Raw genomic sequence first — 23,208 nt, 5'->3', positions numbered from 1 at the left:
ATAACATCCTGATCTCCCATCTCTGTCATACCCTGGGAATCACAGATCTGGCCCTGGCATGGCTTGCTTCCTTTCTCTCTGACCGTCCATTCCTAGGTGGTGCTGGGGTCCTTTCTCTCCTCCATCACTCTCTCCACTTGGGGCATCCCCCAGGGATCTTCCCTATCCCTGTGGTCCTTCAACATCTACATGGCCCCTCTGACCCACTTGATCTCTACCTTCACCTCTAACTTTCAGTTATGCGGATGACACACAGTTCTCCTTCTGGCTGCCCTCTGCCTTTTCCTCCTTCTCGCTCATTCCTGACTGTCCGCAATTCAGTCTTGGTGTGCTGCTAATGATCTCTGCCTCAATGCCAGTAAGACAGAGATCATCCTCATTGGTACCGCTGCCCGCTTTCCCAATTTCCCACTGGCCGGCCTCCCTTGACCCCATGCGCTCACCTACCAGTGAGGCAAAAAACCTTGTTTAATTTTTGACTCCACTCTCTCCTTCTCTTCTCGCATCTAGGACATCTCTAAAAAGTCCCACTACCAGCTGCACCTCCTCAGAGTACTCTACCTTTTCTCAGCTTCCCCCAAAGGCTCACTGTCTCCAGAGCCCTGGTTCTCTCTAGGCTGGACTACTGCAAAAGCCTCTTTCTCAATCTACCTACTTCTACACTCCGCCCACTACAACTCATCCAGACCAGAACTGCAAGACTTATCCTTTGCCTCAAGCCCAGGGACCGCATCTCCCCGTTGCTGAAATCCCTTCACTGGCTCCCATGGCTGCTAGGATCAAGTCCAAGACCCTTGAATAGTCCACAAGGCTTTCTGGGGTATGGGCCCGCACTATCTACAACGCTCTCTTCCTAAATACTCTTCTTCTTTAGCCCTATGCTCGGTCTCCTCCAACTCTCTGCGTGTGAGACGTTTTTCCAACAGAGATTTGGGGCTAGATCTTTATCCTCTGCAGGTGCCCCCTCTCAAACAGCCTCCCTGTCTCTCTCCACCTTGAGCCGGAACTCCTTAAGTTCTGCAAACTCCTCAAGACCTTCCTTTGCTCTTCCTCTTTCTGTCTCCCTCTCCCCTGCTAACCTCTCCTCTTTTCTCTCCAGCCTCACTCCTCCATCTATCCCCTAACTCTGCTCAGTTTCTGCTGACTGGTCGCCTGGCTCACCTCCACAGCCCCAAAGGTACCAGACTCCCGCGCCAGCCTTTGCACTTGCCTCTATGCCCAGCACTTCTGCACTTTCAGCTTTCATTCCACAAGAGGGGAAACCCCCACTGCACTTCAGCATAAGTTCTTGGAGAGAGGTAACATCTCAGCACTTAACACTGGGCCCTGCTGCACTGGGTGCAGTTGCTTCCCCCTCCCCCCACCTTTGCACCTACGTCTGTACACTTGCATGACCTGAATTTACTAGGCCTATTACGTTCTGTCTTGTCCCCCCTGTGTCTCCCCTCCCAAATATGGTTGTGCCTGTTACACTTCATGCACTTGCACTAAGTGAAATGCTGTCAGGACTAGTATTCTTTTTCTTTGTGTTACATCATTCAGAAACTTCAAGACCTAAGAATGACTACTGTTTTTCCCTTGCTCCCTTCCCACCTTGAAGCGATTTGAAGCACTTCACTTGTGCATAAGCACTATACAAATAAACAATTACAATTACAATGCATCAGTCATCCTATCCATGACTGTCTAAACAGTGCAATACCCAAAAGGCTACTATCTCGACCCACAACAAGCTCTGCTGGTGGCAACAACGCCCTGTTGTTCGATGATGCCTCTAGCACAGTATATGTGGACACAATTGTTCGGATAGCTGTGAGACTGAGGAAATGAACAGGTGTGTTCTCCTATGATGAACCTAGAGACAGAGTGGATGGTGTTGTGGAAGCTGGATCACTAGAGGTCAGACCATGCCAGTGATGCATGTCCCTCTGCATTGCTCTACTTCCCAATGTGAAGCCCTTCCTTGTAATAACTGCTTAAATAGTGTATTTCATAGATTCTATTTCACAGTGCCTCCTTCCCCCTTCATTGTCTCCCCCCCAGCCTGCTAAAATAGTCCCACACTCAGGGAAAGATTGGCACTGACATTTATGGGCATATTGACCCCTGACCCACATGAAAGTTGATATGTAATGCCAGTGTTTGCCCTGTCCCTCTCCAGATGCAGACCTGGTTGCAGAGGTTTATGTCTATTGTTCCTTCTGAGCCATTTGATCGAGGACCACATATATCTTCTACGCCTGTTGCTCTTCTGTATCCTGTGATACCACCCGCTGCACCCAGATTTGTCCTTGTTCAGAGTGTCTCACTCCTCCCACTCCTCTGTCGTAACATCCCCATCACTTTCCTTCCAATGCCAAGGTAAAGAAACCCAGAAACAAAGACGTGTCGTGTATATGCATCTATCATATCCTCCTCCATTTCACAATATTAGCTGTGGCTATGGTCTTCCAATCTAATTCCCCTGACACCTCTCCAGCCCTTACCCCCAACTCTGGCACAAGTAAGCCCTATAGGGCACAATCCGGCAGCCCTGCCTCCTGTGCCTCCTTCTTTACTTACTCCTCCACTTTTGACAGTGGAAAACCCTGCCTTATTGGCCCTGTCCCAATCTCTTTCTGAACTGTTCCCTAATGACTCCCCCACCTTGGGAAATATCTGCTGTAGTATTTGGAGACTGTCACCTAACCTACATGCACAATGGGCACAACTTTCCCCTTCACGACATGGCAATTAACATTCTCATTCTCTAAAAATGGAACCACCTTTGCTTCCAGATACAAATGCCCAGTACCACTCCATTGATTAAGTTGCTATAAACTCATATGAGACAAAAACAAGTGAATGAATATGGCAAACAAATGGATCCACTGGGGACTCATAGACAATCGAAAAGGGCTCTTGGGCACACAAAGTAAGGTGATTAAACATGTGAAAAATGTTCAGGTATACAGAGGAATGGGACAGTTTTAAATGTTCTTCCCAAACAAGCTGAACTGATGTGTATTTTACTTTTGGAGTAAAATCCAAGGTAAGAGAAAGACATGGAGGAAGACACACACAAAATGGAATTCAGAAACAAAAAATCGGTAATTGCATTTTTTTAAACATTGGGGTGTTCCACAGTCAGGAAAAGGATGCAGAAACAATTTGTTGATTTTTTATCAACTTGTTAGGAAGGAAAGTAAGGTTAAAAAAAAGGAAAAACAGCAAACGAGACCAAATAAACATATATACAGTCAAAAGGGCGATAGTACGTTTGAACAATCCGTCCAAAATAATACTATGGCAAAAATGATAACCAAACTCAACTAATGTCCACCAAAATGTCTCTAAAACACAAGTTGCGGGCCTACCACATAGACGCTTGCTATTATAGACTACAAAACACAAAACGAAAGTGATCAAGGTCTTTTATGGGGCCACAAAAGCCTATCAAATTCACTGTTTCTGATTCCACGGGAGAAAGTTGAATTAGAACCTTCCCTACTGAACTCGCTTGTGAGATTGGGCGCTACTTTGGGTTCCTAGTGAATCCCACTGGGATTGGGTTAGATTTATGAGATTGGCCAGGTGGAAGTTGCCAAGGCTCAAACTTGGCTAATGCAACTCCAAACAAAACATAGTTTATGATAGGGGGAAACCTTATTGATAAGTTCAATAGGGATGTACAGTAGAGTACATTAAAGAAAATCTATATAAACAATGGAAAACCTTTTTTAGAATGTAAAACAATACCAGTGTAGTGTAATGTGCAATAAGCCTAAAGAGTCCATCTGGAGAAAACAAGCTCTAAACATATGCTTTACCAAAGAAACTAAAGGAATCCAATATAAGAGAGCCACGGTAATCAGAAGACTACGGGCCTCATCATGAGTTGCGGAGCGGTAAAATGCAGCGATAATGCTATTACTGCCACATTTACCGCTCCACCCAATCTCGGGTTGGGTGGAAACATCAGAGTTTCAACTCCAGCTTTCTGCTGGAGTTACAAATCTCACTTTACTGCCCATTTTTGGCACTATTAGCCAGGCGCTAATTGCGCCAGAGCTAATAGTGCCAAGAAACCCCCATTGGGTCCAATGGATCCAATGGGAATGGGGATTTACCTCCAGACCACAACATGGGATCCAGCGCAAATTGCGCCGTCCGAGTTGAGGTAATGCTAATAGCATTGGGCAGTAACCTGGCGCAATTAGCGCTGGTATACCGCTAAAGTCATAATGTGGGTTTGGAAATTGACTATTTAAAAAAACAACGAAAGAATAACATATATTACTGCAAAGCAACATGCCAAGAAAAATGTTCTGGTAGTTGAGAAAAAGATGCCAGGGTAGGGGATAATTAAGGAATCAGTGTGTCTCAATACAAGGCTTGGATTACCCATCACAAGTGGCACGAATGGTGTCCCTCACAGAACAAGGTAATGCCTGAAAAGTCTAAAGAGTCCATTGAGAGGATCAATACAAAAATGTCAGAGAAAACACCTCTAGAGTTCATCAAACATACAGGAATGTCAAGGGTAACGGGACAAAATGGTACCTCTAACCTTTTATTGAAATCTCATGATCCATTCACAGTGAAAATTCTAATGAGGTTTTTCAAACAAGTATGAGTGCGGGAAATTGGAAAAAAGAACATTTTATGTGCCCAATTCTATGTAGGGAAATGATCTGGTAAATCACTTGACACAGATGTAGAACATCCTTGCAAGAGGACTGGTGGATCATTTCAAATGCTTGGTAGTAGAAAATAAACAAATTCCTCTCAGCCAAACTGGCTTTCATGAAAATGTGATGTTTTAGTTAACATCATGGCTTTATCCATTGTGGGCCTTAGGTACAATAATAGGGGTTCATCCAGCCTCTACTGCTGCTTCTTACATCACTCTTGGCATTTCACATGAGGATTATTGTCAACATTGTCCTGCAGGGGCATCTTTGATGTTCTTCTGAATTTAACAATTAAATTATATTCTGAGGCATGGGCCCGGGTGTGGAGTAATGCTAAACTATCATCTGAAGAGTTCTGTGATTATAAAGGTCTCAAGACAAATATTTGTCCTTCTGCTCATTTTACAAAACTGTAACGCTCACTTGACTCCCACGGGGGCGCTGGCCTGGTTCGCGCTGCTGTGACCTCGTCTAAGGTGATGCGCAGGGTTCGGAAGACGGACTGGACCGGGCCCCAGATCTGGCTTGTCTGACTCGCAGAAATATCCTTCTGTAGGTGAGAATAGGGGGTTAACTGTCTGCGGGATAATGCAATCGGCCTCCCACTTACCCCTCTCACCCTCCTCAAAACCCTTCTGTGCTTCCCCGTAGCGTCTCACCTTAGGGTCTGGAAGGACGATCTCTCCATCCTGCTTCTGATGCAGGGGCGCGTTGGTATCCAGTTACATCACTGGATTTTCGGATGGGTGAGAACCAAACTTGCTTGGCTTCCAGGTAAGTTTTTCTATAAGTAGTTCCCCTTGTGTCCATGCATTAATGTTCTAATGCTAGTGTCTTTTTCCCAATAGGGGCCGGGGTACGGAATGCCGGGGAACAGGCACCGACCCGAGGTGAGCGGTGAAATCCTTGTGGAAATCAGGTAAGTCTTTAATGAGTGTTTTGGTAATGTCTTTTCATTCACTCATTAACGCTGATGTCTTTTTCCCCTTACAGGCCGGGGTCTGAAAACGCCTGGATGCGGCGCGGACCCGAAATGAAAAGGGAATGACCCAACAGGTAAGTCTTGACATGGAGTTTTAGCTTCCCTTTTCCCTTCTTTCTCTCACCTTTGTTCTTGTCTTTTTCTCCCTAGGCGCGGGGGCGCGACTGCGAATCCGGATGGTCGCTGCTTAACATGGAGGCGCCCTGTAAAGGTGAGTAGAATGCGGCGCTGCAGCGATCGATGCGATGTGCTTTTAAAAATAAATGTCTTCCTTTTCAGGATTGTCGGCGAAATGTCTCTGGGATGCAGATTTAGCAGGTGAGGCCTTTTCCTTCTTCTGTTCTCTTGTTCCCTTCCTTTGCAGGTGATTCAGGATGCTGGCAGGTGTGGCAGAAGTCAAGATGCAGGAGCAGACACGGTGAGCGTCCAGCTGCTAGATGCAGAACAACGCGAAGCACGTGTGGCTGATCGGGTGTGGTTTAAATAGCCTTGGAAGAAGTTCCTAGAATGTGTCCTTCCTCCAATCAGGTATGTATCCTTCCCCGACCACGCCCGGGTGGTAAATAAGTCCCACAGGTAAAGTAGTTCCTTTCAGGCCTCAAGGAGGCCGGGGTTCTGCAGCATGGTCTGCCTCAGGTAAGTGCACCCAAACACTTTCATAATGAGCCTGGCGCCTATGGCGCCAGGACTGACGTTTTCTATGAGCCTGGCGCCATAGGCGCCAGGACGCTGTCCAAAGGGCCCCTATAAGGGGTTGCTGGGACCTTCCCCGGGGACTTGATGTCTGCTTTCGGGGACGCAGGGCCTGAGCCGGCTCCCCGGGAGCGGGCATCGTGACAGCACTCCCCCCCAAGGCCCCTCCCAAGGTTGTTCCCTCCAGGGGTTTTGGTTTGTTTGGGAAGAGTCGGTGGAATTTCCTGACTAATCGAGGTGCATGCACATGGTCACTGGGTTCCCACGACCTCTCCTGAGGTCCGTACCCCTTCCAATCAATTAGGTAGAAAAGCTTTGACCTAAACATTTTTGAATCTAAAATGTTCTTCACTTCGAATTCGGGTTCCCCATCTATTTGAATAGGTTCTGGAGGTTTGAGTAGTCGGGTTCCGGGGACCACTGGTTTCAGAAGTGACACATGAAAAACAGGGTGAATCCGCATATTAGCTGGTAAATCAAGATTAACCGCTACTGGGTTAATTATTGCCGTAATAGAATAAGGTCCCAGATATTTTGAGTTAAAAGTTCGAGGCCCTTTGAGCGGTAAATGTCTGGTAGCTAACCACACTTGATCCCCAATCTGATACGGAGGTGCTTCACTCCGATGTAGGTCAGCATTCTCCTTGTATTTTCTCTTGGCTTGTTGTAAATGCGTGGTTGCCTCTTTGAAGGCTCGGGTAATGGTAGAATGCAGATGTTCTACTGCGGGCACTCTGAGGTTCTGAGGTGAGTCGAGGTTTGAGGTTCGAGGGTGATGTCCAAACAAGGTATAAAAAGGACTATGGCCAGTTCCAGAGTGTACCGAATTATTATATGCGTATTCTGCTATCCAAAGAATGTCTTTCCAGTTGCTTTCAGATTGCTGTAACATACACCGTAAGTACTGCTCAAGGGTCTGATTTGTCCTCTCGGTCTAACCATCGGTCTGAGGGTGGTGACTGGTCGATAATCTTACGTCGATTTGTGCCATTTGACAACATTTGCGCCAGAAGTGGGAAATGAATTGGCTTCCCCGGTCAGAGATTAGTATAGATGGGAATCCATGTAGCCGAACAATATTTTCGAGGAATTCTTTGGCTATGACAGAAGCTGAAGGTAAACCTTTCAAAGGAATGAAGTGGGCCATTTTGGAAAACAAATCCACAATTACCAGAATGGTATTGTATCCCGAACAAGGAGGCAAGTCCGTAATAAAATCAATTGATAGGGTGTGCCAGGGTGCTGGCGGTATGTCTAGAGGTTGAAGGAGACCGGCTGGTCTTTTCTTTTGACCTTTATTTTGGGCGCAAACACCACAGGACATCACAAAAGATTTAACATCTTTTCGCCAAGAGGGCCACCAGAATTGTCGTTTCACCTTTTCCATTGTCTTGTCAATACCGGGGTGTCCCTCTATTAATGTATCATGATAACCTGAAATAACTAGTTTGTGTAAATCCTTGTGCGGCAGGAATAAGCGTCCTTGGTAATAAGGTAAACCATTATCTATGGTAAAATCTGATCCCTTTTGTATCCAATCCTGTAGGACTGTAGGGTCCAGGAGTTGTTTCACTCTGACTTGAATGTCTTCAAGCGTCTGTAACAAAGTCATGCCTAGAATTCTCTGTTCGGGAATTATTGGTACTGGTTCTGAGTTTGTATCAGATTCTCCCATTCCAATTCGGGATAAGGCGTCTGCTTTGCCGTTCTTGCAGCCAGGTCGATAGGTAATCACGAAATCAAATTCAGCGAAAAACAAAGCCCATCGGAGCTGCCGTGATGACTGAGCCTTGGCGGTTTTCAAATACTGTAAATTCCAGTGATCAGTGATCACCGTGATGGTATGTCGAGTGCCAAGCAGGTAATGCCGCCAGGCTTTAAAAGCGGACTTTATGGCTAACAGTTCTTTGTCAGTGATTGCGTAATTAATCCCTGGTGCCGAGAATTTTCTGGACCAAAATGCTACGGGATGCAGTTGGTTGGTTTCAGGATCTCTTTGAGACAGAACTGCTCCAATGGCTAGGCTGGATGTGTGAGTTTCAACGACATACGGGAGATCTGGACGTGGGTGTTTCAATATAGGTGCAGAGGTAAACTTAGCTTTTAAATCCTGGAAGGCCTGCTCGGCTTCTTCAGACCATTCAAAACGTTTATTTTTCCTCAAGAGTGCAGTAATGGGTTGTACTATGCGTGAAAATTCCGGGATAAACCTGCGATAGAAATTGGCAAAGCCGAGCATGCTTTGAACCCCTTTTACAGAGCTAGGTGATGGCCATTTGAGGATGGCATCCACTTTTCTTGAGTCCATTCGGACACCTTTGGGTGTCAGGATGAAACCGAGAAACTCAACTTCTGTGGCATGGAAAACACATTTCTCCAGTTTAGCAAATAGTTTGTGTTGGCGCAGTTTTTCCAGAACTGCCCTAATGTGTTTTCTGTGATCAGATTCCGAAGAGGAGTACACTAGAATGTCATCGATATAGACGACAACACAAACATCGATGAGTTCCCGAAGGACATCATTCATGAAGAATTGGAAGGCAGCAGGCGCATTGCACAACCCGAAAGGCATTACCTGGTATTCGAATAATCCATATTTTGTACGGAAGGCTGTTTTCCATTCGTCGCCTTCTTTTACTCGCACCAGATGATATGCCCCCCGGAGATCTAACTTGGTGTATATGCAAGCGTCCTTCACCTGGTCAAGGAGTTCAGGAATCAGAGGCAGAGGATACAGTTTTTAACCGTTATCTGGTTCAATGCGCGGTAATCGATACAAGTTCTAAGGTCGCCTTCTTTTTTAGGCACAAAGAACAAAGCCGAGGATGCCGGGGACTTTGACTGGCGAATAAAACCATTGGCGAGGTATTGATCCAAATATTGTCTCAAATGCAGGTTCTCAGGTTCGGTAAGGGCATAAATCCTGCTACAAGGGGGTTGTGCACCGGGCACCAGATCGATTTGGCAATCGTACAATCGGTGAGGAGGTAACGTGTTGGCCTGTTCCTTTTGGAAGACGTCCTGAAAGTCCTGGTATTCCGGAGGTAATTGCATGGAGGCAGAGGTTACAGATGCTAGAATAATCTTCAGGTTTTCTGGGTAGCATGTTTGTGCACAATCCGGGAAGGTTATTCTCTTAGCTCGCCAATCAATTCGAGGATTATGTGTCTCTAACCAAGGAATTCCAAGAATAACCTGAAACTGTGGAGCCTTGATTACATCAAACACAATTGCCTCCCGATGGCCGTCAGGACCAATAAGAGTCACCCCAGTAGTGGAATGTGTTACCCGTCCAGAGGCAATTTCAGTTCCATCGACTGTGGTGATGACATCTTTGCTGGTTTTAGGACGGAGAGGGAGGTTAACCCTAGAGGCCAATTCACGATCCACATAGTTTCCAATAGCCCCACTATCGATGTATGCCTTTATTGCATGCAACCGCTTAGGCTTTTCTGGATCTACGAGAACCATTGGCACAATGAAATGCGAGGTCTGAGAGTTAGTTTTCAAGCTCGGCAAGCGGACCACTACGCTTGTCGGGCTGAGTCGTTTCCCGAAACAGAGTCTTCATGGTTTTTATCAGCGGCTCCTACCGCTTTTCGGGGCGGTTTTGCCGGGCAATCTCGTAGAAAGTGTCCAGAGTTCCCACAATAAAGACATAATTTTAACTGCCGCCTCCTTTCACGTTCCTTTTGAGTTAAGGGTTTTTTAACCCCTCCAATTTGCATAGGCTCAGAGACATCAACTCCCTTGGGGTTAGCGTGGGTCTTGACCAACACCCGGGTCTCAAACCTGGACCGATCTGTTTTTCTGTTTTGAAGTCTGTGATCCAATTGGACCACTAAGTCTATATATTCTGTGCATTCTTGGGGCGGATTTACAACTTGGGCCAAGAAATCTTTAAGTTCTCCGCGTAGACCTCGATAAAATAACGTGACTCTTTTATCCTCTGGCCATCCCGTTTCCACAATTAGTCTAGTAAAGGTTGCAATATAGGATAGGAGGTCCTGATTGCCCTGTCGCAGGGATAGAAGTTCGTCATCCAGAGCCTGCCCCTGAGAGTGTCGAGCAAATAACCTTTCCATGCTTGCTTGAAATCCTTGAAAATCACGGAGAATCGGGTCATCTTGAGTAACCAGTGGAACTGACCAATCGGCAGCGCATCCGCTGAGATATGACAATACAAAGGCTACTTTGGTCTGATCATTAGGGAAGGCCCCAGGTCTGCATAGGAAGTGCAAATGACACTGATTCATGAATTCGGCGAATCGTTTGGGGTCCCCAGCAAAGCGTTCAGGTGGGGCCAGCGGCATGTTTCCAGGTAGATTAATCTGCACAGGGTTACTGGGAACCACAGGAGCGGGATTCCCTCCGGAACAGGGTAGAGGAGTTTGTCCAGCTTGACCTTGCAAAAGCTGTCTGGCCAGGTCATCAGTTCTTTCCTTTGATATTATTAATTCCCTCTTGAGGGCATTAGTCTCTTGACGAGCGGCATGTACTTCGGCCCGTAATTCCCCCAGTAATTGGGCCAACTGATCAGTCTCAGAAGTTTCCATAGCGCCTGGGTGGGAATTTGTAGGAAGGCTTCGCGTTCTGTAACACTCACCTGACATCCCACGGGGGCGCTGGCCTGGTTCGTGCTGCTGTGACCTCGTCTAAGGTGATGCGCAGGGTTCGGAAGACGGACTGGACCGGGCCCCAGATCTGGCTTGTCTGACTCACAGAAGTATCCTTCTGTAGGTGAGAATAGGGGGTTAACTGTCTGTGGGGTAATGCAATCGGCCTCCCACTTACCCCTCTCACCCTCCTCAAAACCCTTCGGTGCTTCCCCGTAGCGTCTCACCTTAGGGTCTGGAAGGACGAGCTCTCCATCCTGCTTCTGATGCAGGGGCGCGTTGGTATCCAGTTACGTCACTGGATTTTCGGATGGGTGAGAACCAAACTTGCTTGGCTTCCAGGTAAGTTTTTCTATAAGTGGTTCCCCTTGTGTCCATGCATTAATGTTCTAATGCTAGTGTCTTTTTCCCCATAGGGGCCGGGGTACGGAATGCCGGGGAACAGGCACCGACCCGAGGTGAGCGGTGAAATCCTTGTGGAAATCAGGTAAGTCTTTAATGAGTGTTTTGGTAATGTCTTTTCATTCACTCATTAACGCTGATGTCTTTTTCCCCTTAGGGGCCGGGGTTCCGAAAACGCCTGGATGCGGCGCGGACCCGAAATGAAAAGGGAATGACCCAACAGGTAAGTCTTGACATGGAGTTTTAGCTTCCCTTTTCCCTTCTTTCTCTCACCTTTGTTCTTGTCTTTTTCTCCCTAGGCGCAGGGGCGCGACTGCGAATCCGGATGGTCGCTGCTTAACATGGAGGCGCCCTGTAAAGGTGAGTAGAATGCGGCGCTGCTGCGATCGATGCGATGTGCTTTTAAAAATAAATGTCTTCCTTTTCAGGATTGTCGGCGAAATGTCTCTGGGATGCAGATTTAGCAGGTGAGGCCTTTTCCTTCTTCTGTTCTCTTGTTCCCTTCCTTTGCAGGTGATTCAGGATGCTGGCAGGTGTGGCAGAAGTCAAGATGCAGGAGCAGACACGGTGAGCGTCCAGCTGCTAGATGCAGAACAACGCGAAGCACGTGTGGCTGATCGGGTGTGGTTTAAATAGCCTTGGAAGTAGTTCCTAGAATGTGTCCTTCCTCCAATCAGGTATGTATCCTTCCCCGACCACGCCCGGGTGGTAAATGAGTCCCACAGGTAAAGTAGTCCCTTTCAGGCCTCAAGGAGGCCGGGGTTCTGCAGCATGGTCTGCATCAGGTAAGTGCACCCAAACACTTTCATAATGAGCCTGGCGCCTATGGCGCCAGGACTGACGTTTTCTATGAGCCTGGCGCCATAGGCGCCAGGACGCTGTCCAAAGGGCCCCTATAAGGGGTTGCTGGGACCTTCCCGGGGACTTGATGTCCGCTCTCGGGGACGCAGGGCCTGAGCCAGCTCCCCGGGAGCGGGCATCGTGACAAAAACCTATATGTGGCAGAATTGTTGACTGAGTTATCCAAGATCGATTGTCACTTGTCAAAACTTTCAACATATTAATGCATTTGTCTATGTGGGAGATACATTTGTTGAACAGTACCCTGAATGGATTACAAATATATATGGCATGTGATTAAGTCACTAGAGGGTGGCGAAACACGTAATGCATGGCTTCCATTTCTTTGCATTTTAACTGTGAGGAATTCCATGTTTAATGTCTTCAGTGACTTATAGGTCATTTGTGAGTTGTTCATTATTTAGCTGTGATTTCAGTACTGATAAGTCTTCTTCAGATTGTTAAGAATGACACATGGTGTTTTCTATCTCAGTCACGTCTATTTCTCCAAGTGGTTCTTGGCTTCCTGTAAGAGAAGGTTTACTGCCTTCAGGAGTGTCTTTATCTAGTAGAGTTTCAATTTCTTCCTCTTGTTGGCGTTCATTGTTCAACATTTGTTTGTATTGTTTACCATTGATCTTTGTTATACTGCTTTCATTCCACTTGAATGCAGCTTAAAACGTGTCATAGTCACCTAATAATTCTTACAGTAGGGTCAGGTATAGCGTTCTCTATGCAGTAGCAATTTAAATGATAACTTTACATGATTAATTAGGATGGGCTTGGTAGGTTTTACTTGGCTTCCTTCACAAGTTGAGACTGAATATTTTCCAATTGTTTCATCTGGCATAAGATTGTTTTTGCAGGAGTAGTTTTGGGCTATGTTGTGCAGGCACATGTTTCCTTAAAGCAGTACCAATGTTTGAATAGTATGTGTCAATTAAATAGTTTTTTAAAAATATCCTGGCTATTTGGTTCATATGTGGCTATTGTTTCTAGCTCTAAATATTTTCAAATTTCCCATATAAGGGTGTATCTGTTAAACAGTCTGCAGGTTCCTAGTACCTGCATTCTCTAGCCACTGAAGGGAATAGTGGAGTAGCTGATTTAGAACCCTATACCCCGCAGAGTAATTACAAAGGTACAGTAGAAACACAAGCAAATGAAAATACTCTATCTGCTCTCAATTATGTTCTTAATTCCCTAGTTTCAGTCTTTGAATTACTGAGGGGAGAAGTACAATCTCAGGCTGGTACACTTTTAGAACTGACAAAAGAAATAGCCACTCTGGACTGTTATGTTGTGGGGTGCAGTGGTGCAATAAATTCTATCATAACTCACAGTTTGAAGAATTTAAGGATTGAAACAACAAAACAAGGACTAGACCTGTCGGCAATCCAACAGGCACTGGCCTCTAAAAGGAAAGAAGATGATTCCGGTCATACCTCATGCAGAATATCCTGACACAAATAAGCAGTACGCGCCAAGGGAGGAGTGACATCAGTGTAAGAATGAGTGTAGAGGAGCGCAATGTACAATTGGATGATACGCCACTGTCTGAATCAGTGCTGGAAGAGTTCAAGAGACTGGCAAACGTTGAGGAGGGTGAACAAGAGGATGGAATAACAGAATCAATGCCCTTGGGGAGTCCATCAAAACAGGAAAATGACCTCTCCATCATAGAGGTGGAAGTATCTAACCCACATCAATCTTTAGGCAGAAGAAGGGAGAGGAAGAGAGTAGCACGGAGGAAGCAAAGACTCAAAGCACTTTCAACTCTTAAGATGAATCTGAAAAAAACTAAGAAACAAAAAACCCCGAAAAGCAAAAAATCAGAGACACATGCTTTTCTGAGAACGCTTTCCAAGGTATCAACAGCAACTATGGGGGTCATTACAAGTTGGGCGGTAAGGGATACCGGGCACCGGTAAGGAGACCGGTGCCGGTAATCCCTTACCGCCCAATTCCGAGGTCCCTTAGCGGGAGCCTCAAAGAATGTGTGGTCTGACCACAGGTCCTTTACGGGTCCCGCTAAGGGACCAGGGCACTAATAACGGTACCGCAAATTGCGGTACCGTTATTAGCTACTTCCCCATTCCCATTGAGCCCTATGGGGGCTCAAATGGGAATGGGGAATGTCATTTGGAATGGGGATTTACCGGGTCCGCTTGGGGCGGAATGTCCTGGTAAATCCCCACTCCACCAGACCGGACCCGGACACGATTTTGGAGGCTACAAATGTGAGTGTGGGACTCCAAACAGAGGAACGGGGCTTGGAAAACCTGAATCTTACACAAAAGCTAAAGTCAATGGGAAGTCTAAAGAAACCCAATGTGGATAAGAAACAGGGCCCCAAATAAATTCCAACAAAAGTCAGCAAATGTCTAGGGGAGTGACATCAATAGCCCCAATTTGGATGAAACAGAAGTTGGGGTCTGGAAAACAAGCCCCCAACCAAGACGTTAAGGGAGCCCTGAACAACAACCAGAAAATTGCGCCGATATTTTTGAAACCTGTGCAGAGAAAACCTGAAATATTAAATATAACAGATGAATTCAGCCTGGGAGAAAGGAAATGCTGCACAATTGAAAGGAATTTTAACGGAGACGGGAAATCAACAAGAATAGAAGCATTAACCAAACAGACGGGCTCCACTGAGAAAGATCAGATAAGTGAAGATCCACAAGGGAAAAGAGAGGGAAAAGGAAATTTAACATTCACAATGGCAATAATTTGGCTAACCCTGACCTCAAATAAAAACAAGACAAAGGGCCTCATTACAAGGGTGGCGCTCCCGTAATGAAAGGTGCTGGTACGGGACCGGCACCCTTCATTACGGGAGCACCGATTACGAGGTTCCCAGATGTCTTTTCCGGATCCTGCGAGGGGAAGAAGGAGGTAATAACAAGCCATTCGTAATGTGCCCGTTATTACCTCCCTCCCCATTCCCATTGAGCCCTATGGGGGCTCAAATGGGAATGGGGAATGGTTCCTTCAAGGAGGAATTACCGGTTCCTCCAAAGTTGGAATGACCTGGTTATTCTTCATTGAAGGAACCCGGTAATGGAGCCCGGTTTGGAGGCAGCCATGGTGCTAACAGCACCATGGCTGCCTCCAAACTCGTAATGAGGCCTTAAATCCTTGTGCAGGGGTGTGATCCTATCTATGTTGAAGGAACTGCCTAGTCTCTATCTCCTTAATAGACACAACATTGAATTTGACTGATTTCCAGACCATGACTATTGATTTGTAGTAGAAGTAGGATTATCAACAAGGGAAGGGTATGAGGCAATATTGTGGGCGACAAATTAATTAAGAAAACAGGATCTACTAGTTACCAACTCACTGCCACAGGGTTACACAAAGCCATCTGTTCCGGCACCAAAATGGATCTCTAAAGCAGGGTTTGGAGAGGTACCCAGTCCACACCCCAAGGCCCAATTAAAAGGGTCAGAAACATCGGGGGAATATCCACAAGACAACTCTCTATCCCTGTTACCAGAAATATTAACAGAGGTTTTTCAAAGATTGTGAGTAGGCCAGAGGCCACTTTACCTGTCTAGGTCTAAATGTAATCTATTGGAACACATGGGGTCCAAATACTTTCACCTCCAAGAATATGAAAGAACACCTTTTTAGAAAGGGTGATGTTGTGTTGTTACAAGAAACTTGGCTAGTTAACCCAATTGTACTGGAAGGGTATTCAATATTTACCCAGTCAGCCTTCAGAAAGCAAAAGGAAGACACAGTGGAGGCCTCCTTTTGCCATTTAAAAACTCTACGTTTAAAGACATTATTTTGATCACAAATAACAACATGGGAATACAAGAAGCCTGTAGAGCTAATCTAAAACAACAAGGACGCTTCTTGGAGGTGATATTCTTTGACATCTATTGGAACCCCGCCTGTTCAACACTACAGATATTTCTCGATGATCTAGCAATATTGCTAGAAAAAACTAGAGCCATGTATGGGGGGGCCCTAATAATTTTGGGAGGTGATTTAAATTTGCAATCTATCCAACTCTCAAAAGCTATAACAAAACAAACCATGCGCATAATATCTGAGAAGGGCCACATTTGGGTGGAGTTCCTTAAAGATTGGGGGTTGGAAATGGCAAATGTAAAATTACCGGTGGACCTCCCAGCCAATCAAACCAGATGTCAGGGATCAGCTATCTCCACACTAGACTATCTATTCATGTCGGCAGACCTTTTTGAGCAAAAGGTCTCTGTAAATAACGTACAAGGTGGGGGCAATGATCATCTGCGTTTGGAATTATCCTTCCCAGAAATTCTTCTCGATCCCCAAGAGAGATACAACCAATTGATTGAGAGTAGGAAAGCAAGAGTGCGCCTCCACAAATACAAATGGGAAGGGAGGGAGCTTAATGAGCGCCTAATGGTGATACCAGAGAATGTCCAATTTTAATGCTGTTAGCCAGATAGGTTCATCAAATGTGTGTGGTCTACTTGCCCAGCTTCGGATAACGGAGGGGGTAAAAACAGATACACTGCCACTCATTTGATGAGGAAACTATGTGGAGGAAAAAAAAACTCAACAAAATGCTCAGAAGGGTAAAAAAAGCCAATATGAGTGAAGAGATTAGCAAAAAAGAATCCAGATCCCTTCTGCAGAATTACAAAGCCTGGTCAGTGGCTAGAAAGATATTGAGGCTCCAGCAGGATGGGGAACATATGCTGAAACTAATTGGGAAAAGAGACTCAAGCGAGTTTTCATCAGTGATACACCTTTTGGATGGTAAATCGGTAACAGGCAGTACAACCTGGTATTTGAATAGGACTGGATTAAATATTATTTAATTGAGGTATTTGGGACACCACAAAAAAACATTATTCAGATTAATAAGGAAGTGCTATGGAGTCTAATCTTTGATGAACAATATATCACTGATTTAATTGGTAACAGCTCGACCTCGAAAGCAGCAGGCCCAAACAGTTTGAGTTACCAGGTGCTGAAAAATAATCCCCCTTTATGGGGTAGACGGTTGAATTGGCTTTTTAGGGACATTTTGGCAAGACATGAATTCCCCTTATCATGGAAGTCTGCAATCATAGTACCTTTGTTCGAGGGGGGACCGGTCAGCAGATACCAACTACCGTCCCATCGCCCTCCTGGACATAGAAAGCAACATTTTCCTGAGGATTTTGGTGGGTGAGTTGAAAAGCTGTGAAAAGAAAATAAGGATCTTGTCGAAATGTCAAATGGGGTTTAGGAGGGGTCTATCCACAGCTCTAAATGGTATAGTATTAAACCTTATGAGTGAAAATACAGGTAACAAAGGGGAGCAGCAGCTGTTTGGGGCGTGGGTAGACTTCTCTAAAGCCTTTGAGCAGGTGGATAGAGGCAGGCATGGTTAAAGCTTAGAGTTAGAGCAAGGGGTATCCCAGAAGGAATCCTGGGTATGCTAATTGAACTAAATAAGAACACCACAGTCAGAGTCCGTCTCGATGAAGAGGGCCACTTATCAGAGCCAGTGGGGGTTGAATGGGGGGTTTGTCAGGGATGTCTGGAGGCACCACTCTTTTTTAATCTCTACCTGGCCGACATGGGGGAGTACCTGGCCTCGTCGGCATTGGCAAGTCCAGTGTTAAATGGAGTGAAGGTCCACTGGCTTGCCTATGCCAATGATGTTGTTTTACTTAACAAGACAGCAATTGGGCTGCAGCGGCACTTGGACAAACTGCTTGCTATGCGGAGGAAAACGGATTAGCTCTGAATCCGAATAAATCGAAAATAATGGTCTTCAGACATAGGAACACAAAAGTTGTTTTTTCACAGTGGCAGAGGCCAACAAATTCCAAGGGTAGAAGGACTGCTCTATTTGGGGTATAAAATATATGCCTCCCCAGCTACATGCAAAGTAGAGCTATGAACTAGGCTTAAACTCATTCAAAGCAGAAGCAAGATGGAAATTAGTATCCCTCTTCCGATTTATTACAGCAGCACAAGAAGGAACATTATGCCTAGACATAAAGGCTCACCTGGAAAATAATAGATCAAAAATGTTAACAAATCTAAATTTCCAAGTAAAAGACTGGTTAGATAAGGCCGACATTGACATCCAAACCCTAATCGAGAACTCGGTGAAAGCAAAAAAACTATGAGATGGACTGGATTAATAGCATGGAGGAAGCGCAATCTGTGGTTAATCCAAACCCACTGCTGAAAGTCGACAAAAGCCTGGGGCATCTAAATAAATATTTGGTGAAATTCCCTGACTGGAGGATCAGGAAAACATTTATGAGACTACGGTTAAACGTAATACATACAGGGGAGGTCCTTGCGAAAAGAAATCTAGGAGATTCTGCTATCCAATTGGGCCAGGCTTGTAAAAACCCAGAAGATCAATCAACTAGACATTTACTAATAGACTGTGAAGGCACATGGCATGCAAGGTCTCTCCTTTTTGAAAAATGTGGTTTTGAATCCTCACATTATACACCAGAAATGTTCAGGGAATAGATGATCTCTGGCCACTCACAGGAAATGACAAAAGCTGTGATTCACATGTTAGAAAGATGTAATATTGTATTCTGAATCGGCAGGGTCTAATTCTCTGGAGAGGAGATTGGAGTGGTCCGAATCTCTGTTCATGATTAAGTAGAGAAGTGTGTGATACAGAAAGAGGAATAGAAATTTCTGCTTGGGTTGTTTGGTATATTTTTAACGAAAAAGTTTTAATTGTGATTGGAAAAAATGAAATTTGGAGTTTATTCTCTTTTTATTCCCTTTTCATTTGGTATTGATGTATGGTGATGTCCTTTTCTAAAAGGTTTTTTAAGCCAAATACAAAAAAAAAGTTTACAGTGTAGAAGGAGAAGAGAGATCAAGAAGAATGAGCACAAATGGAGAGTTACAGTCAAGATTTGAGAGCAGGCTTTCATGAGGGTTCAGAAGAGCAGTCTCCGTGCCTTTGGATGCTCTAAAGCCAGACTGATGGTCATGGAGACAACTAACAGATTCAGTTTGGAGGGTAAGCTGAGAGATAGCTAATTTCTGCAGGAGTTTGCCCAGGAAAGGAGTTATAGAGATCCGGCAATAGTTTTCTGGGATAGAAGGGTCAGCAGAGGGTTTTCTGAGCAGAGTGTGCACATGAGAGTGCTTGACAGAAGTGGGGAAAACTCCAGTGGTGAAAGAGAGGTTGCAGAGGTCAGGCAAGGCTGGAACAATAGAGTCAATGCTGTCCTTGATGGTTTTAGGAGGGCAAGGGTCAACCTGTTTGGAGGAGGCTTTCATGGACCAGACTTGTCTATAGACCTTCTCAGGTGTGACAGGGGAGAGGGAAGAGAGAAGAGGGGGGTGGCCAAGGGAGCCCATGAGAAGAGGGTGCAGGTAAAGGTGGTGTGGGGGAGAGAGAGGACAACATGTTCTGTGTTTTGGCAGTGAAATGGACAGCCAGGGACGAGAAAAGGGCTGGGTGGCTGCAGTAGAGGATAAGGCTGCAGTAGGATTGGCCAGCTCCTGAAGACTTTGAAGAGTTCAGCCATGTTGTTAGATGCCACTGAGTTGCAGGCTTGAGTACAGACTATTTTCTTGGAGTGGATGCAGTGTCTATATTGCCTTTGAAGAAGGTGGCAGGCCAGTTTGTGAGATGGTGCACCTGAATATCCCCATTTGCGTTCTGCAGCTCTGCACTTTAGTTTAAGGGCAACCAGCTCGGAGCCATACCAAGAGTTGCACTTTTTGGGAGGCTTCAGATGGACCCTCATGACAGGGGAAAGAATGTTAAGGGTGTTGGAGATGGAGAGATGAACGTTTGAGAGGGCTGTGTCAGGTTGTGAGTCAGCCACAGGAGTAGAAGGAGGAGAGTAGGTGGAGACAAAGGCAGCCACTGTCACTCTTTTCATGGGTCAGATGTCCTTGAAGGCAGGAGGTAGTGAAGGGAGTTCCAGAGCTAGTAGGGAAGAGAGCTTCAAGTGGTAAGAGAGAAGAGAATGATCAGTCCAGGAGAGTGAGGTAGAGAGAGGGATGTCTGTGAAGATAAAGACATCTAGAATGTGACCAGCGTTTTGCGTTGGGTCAGAAGGTAGAATGGAGAAGAAAAGAAAGTTGCATAGGTTGTGAAAGGGATCTGAGGAGTGAGGAGAATCAAGATGGATGTTAAGATCCCCCAGAAGGAGGAGTTGGGTGCAGCAGGAAAGGAGAGAAGAAGCTAGGTCAGCCCATTCAGAGAGAAAGAGAGTAGGCTGGCCCGGCAGCTGATAGAAGGTGGCCCGAGTGGGGGAGGAGACAGGGGAGAGAGAGAGCCTGCAGACCAGACATTCAAAAGAAGAGTAGACCTGAGTGGGAATGATGGAAACAGGGATCCACTCAGGGAAGATGAAGGCTACTCTCCATCCTGGTGTGTTAGACCTGGGCACAGAGAGGATCTTGTAGCCTTCAGGAAGAAGTGTTTCAGAACTCGTGACAGAGCTGTCCATGGGCTAGGACATTGAGATCAAGGAATTCAAGGAGGTGGCAGATATTAGAGGAGTGCTTGACAGCGGAGCGAGAGTTAAGCGTGGAAATGTGGAGCAGATTGCTGTTTTTGAAGGACTTATGAAGGGGGTTGTAGGGTATTTTGTGTAGATTTAGGGCCTAGCGGTATTTTCTTACCACCAAAAACAAAAGTACTTTTAGCAATAATCACTCCTTGCATTTAGATTGGGTTTGTGTCCTGATGCCTACCCCCGGGCATCCGGATCGTGTCCATCAGCCCCAGGAGCAGGCATCTAGCTATTCATTAAAACCCCAACAGCCCCGGCTTAGGTGCCAGGCTCATCATAGAAAACAGTCCTGGCGCCATAGGCGCCAGGCTCATAGACTTTACTTACCTTATGTAGACCATGCTGAAAATGAGTCCAAGCCAACGTGAGGCTTGGATGGGACTATTTTATTACAGGGACTATTTTTCGGGTGTGGTTCTGGGGAACTTCTTACCTGGGACTACTTTGCAGGCTATTTAAACCACGCCCAAACAGCAGCCCATGCTTCGCGTTATTCTGCATCCAGCAGCGTGACGCTCACCGTGTCTGCAAGTCAGCATCCACTCTTCTGCCACGCCAGCCTCGAATCCGGAGCTTCTAGACAAAAGGAAAAGAAAGGAGAAGAGGTTAGATCACGGACATTATTTGATTCTTTACCTGATTCCGGACCCAGCACATATCCGAGCCTGGAAAGGACATTATTTCAGCATGCGTCGCTTCGCCAGCAGCAGCGCCACGTTATACTCACCAGTCCACCGCATCTTTCGACTCGGCGCTGCCTCCATCATTTTCTTCATCGAGATCCAGCACCTGGTGAGAAAACAAAAGGAATAACAAGGTGAGCCGAGAAAACCGACAAAGACAATCTCTTTGCCACCATAGGCTTACCTGCTTTACCACCGGAGGTATTATTCTTTAATTTGCTGCATCTTCCTATGCCGCACCTATAAAGGGAGAGAAAACAGCAAGTTAAATTCATGCAACTTTTACCGGACAGTGTTTGGTAATACAGACTCTTACCTGAACGCCATCAGCTGCCTCCAGGCAATATTCTTTTGGACCCAGCTGCAACCTAACGAGGGAAAGGGAACAAGAGTGAACATCAGACATATTGAACTCTTTGAACTTTATAGACACTGGAGTTAATATTCCTCCGGAACTCCTCCAGTACCTTCAACCCAGTAACTGGTATCTACGCACCCCTGCATGCCATGCAGGATGGAGAGCTCATCATTTAAAAACATAAGGTGAGATTACCAGAAGGGGATATCAGAGGTGATTAGTGGGGAGAACGAGAACTGTTGGGGGGCCATCACTAAAGTCCACGGGTGGCTAAATCCCTTTCTCCACTTGCAGGAGAATACTTCTACGAGTCCAGCAGAGAAGATTAGGCGGGCCGGTCCAGAATGTCATCTCTTCACTACGCATCACGTTGGTGGAGACCGCAGCTGTCCGGGTCCGATCGACGCCCCTGTGGGAACCAGGTGAGCGTAACAGTTTGGTATTATAGTGGTATAGTGGCTATGCATTATTTCAGTAAACAGATACATTTGGTTGGTATACATTTCGTTGTGGTATAGTGATGAGCATGATTTTCTGTTCTACTGGTGGTCCCCAATATACAAAACCCCCTTTTTCTTGCTTGGTCTGTTTGTGTGATCACTAGAGAGACCTTGGGCCTACATTTTATGGATACCACAATTTTCACATATAGCATTCACCAACCCCTGTGGTATCATCACTAATTTATTTAGATTAGTGAAATTATGTTTCCATGGAGTATTCACAATAACATGTGGTATTATCACTAATTTATTTACATTAGTGAGACTATGTTTCCATGGAGTATTCACAATAACATGTGGTATTATCACTAATTTATTTACATTAGTGAGACTATGGGCCTCATTACACGGTAGGCGGTGAGCCATGGCGCTATTAGCGCCATGGCTCATGCCGGTAAAATACCGGCACCGCCTTGGCGGAAAGGGGATTTACCACCCCATTCCAAGGTTGGAGGGGCGGTAAATCCCCCTTCCACCATTGCCCTTCCCCATTCCCATTTCTGCCCCATAGGGCTCTATGGGAATGGGGAAGGCGCTAATTACAGCACCGCAATTTTGCGGTGACGTAATTAGCTCCGAGGTCCCTTAGCGGGTTGGATTTTAACGCCTGCAAAAAGCAGGCGTTATATCCCCCAACCTGCAAAGGGACCTCGTAGTAAGGCGGTAAGGATTTACCGGTACCGGTATTTTACCGGTACCGGTAAATCCCTACCGCCATCCGTGTAATGAGGCCCTATGTTTCCATAGGCCTCTCTCTGCTGATTCATATACACTCAGCAGACTGTTGCATTATATTCCACTCAGAAGCCACACACACATACCCTTAGTGGAATCACACGCACAACTGTTTATAATGGCTCATGACATTGCTTCATCTGTATAAGAAACTTGGCACATTAAACATCATTCCCTCCCCTACAGAGTATTTTCTTTTTTTTTTATAGGCAC

This window comes from Ambystoma mexicanum, chromosome 5q (genome assembly GCF_040938575.1).
Source record: "Ambystoma mexicanum isolate Mex_15411 chromosome 5q, UKY_AmexF1_1, whole genome shotgun sequence".
Classification (NCBI taxonomy): domain Eukaryota; kingdom Metazoa; phylum Chordata; class Amphibia; order Caudata; family Ambystomatidae; genus Ambystoma; species Ambystoma mexicanum.
Note: the sequence above shows the minus strand (reverse complement) of the source record.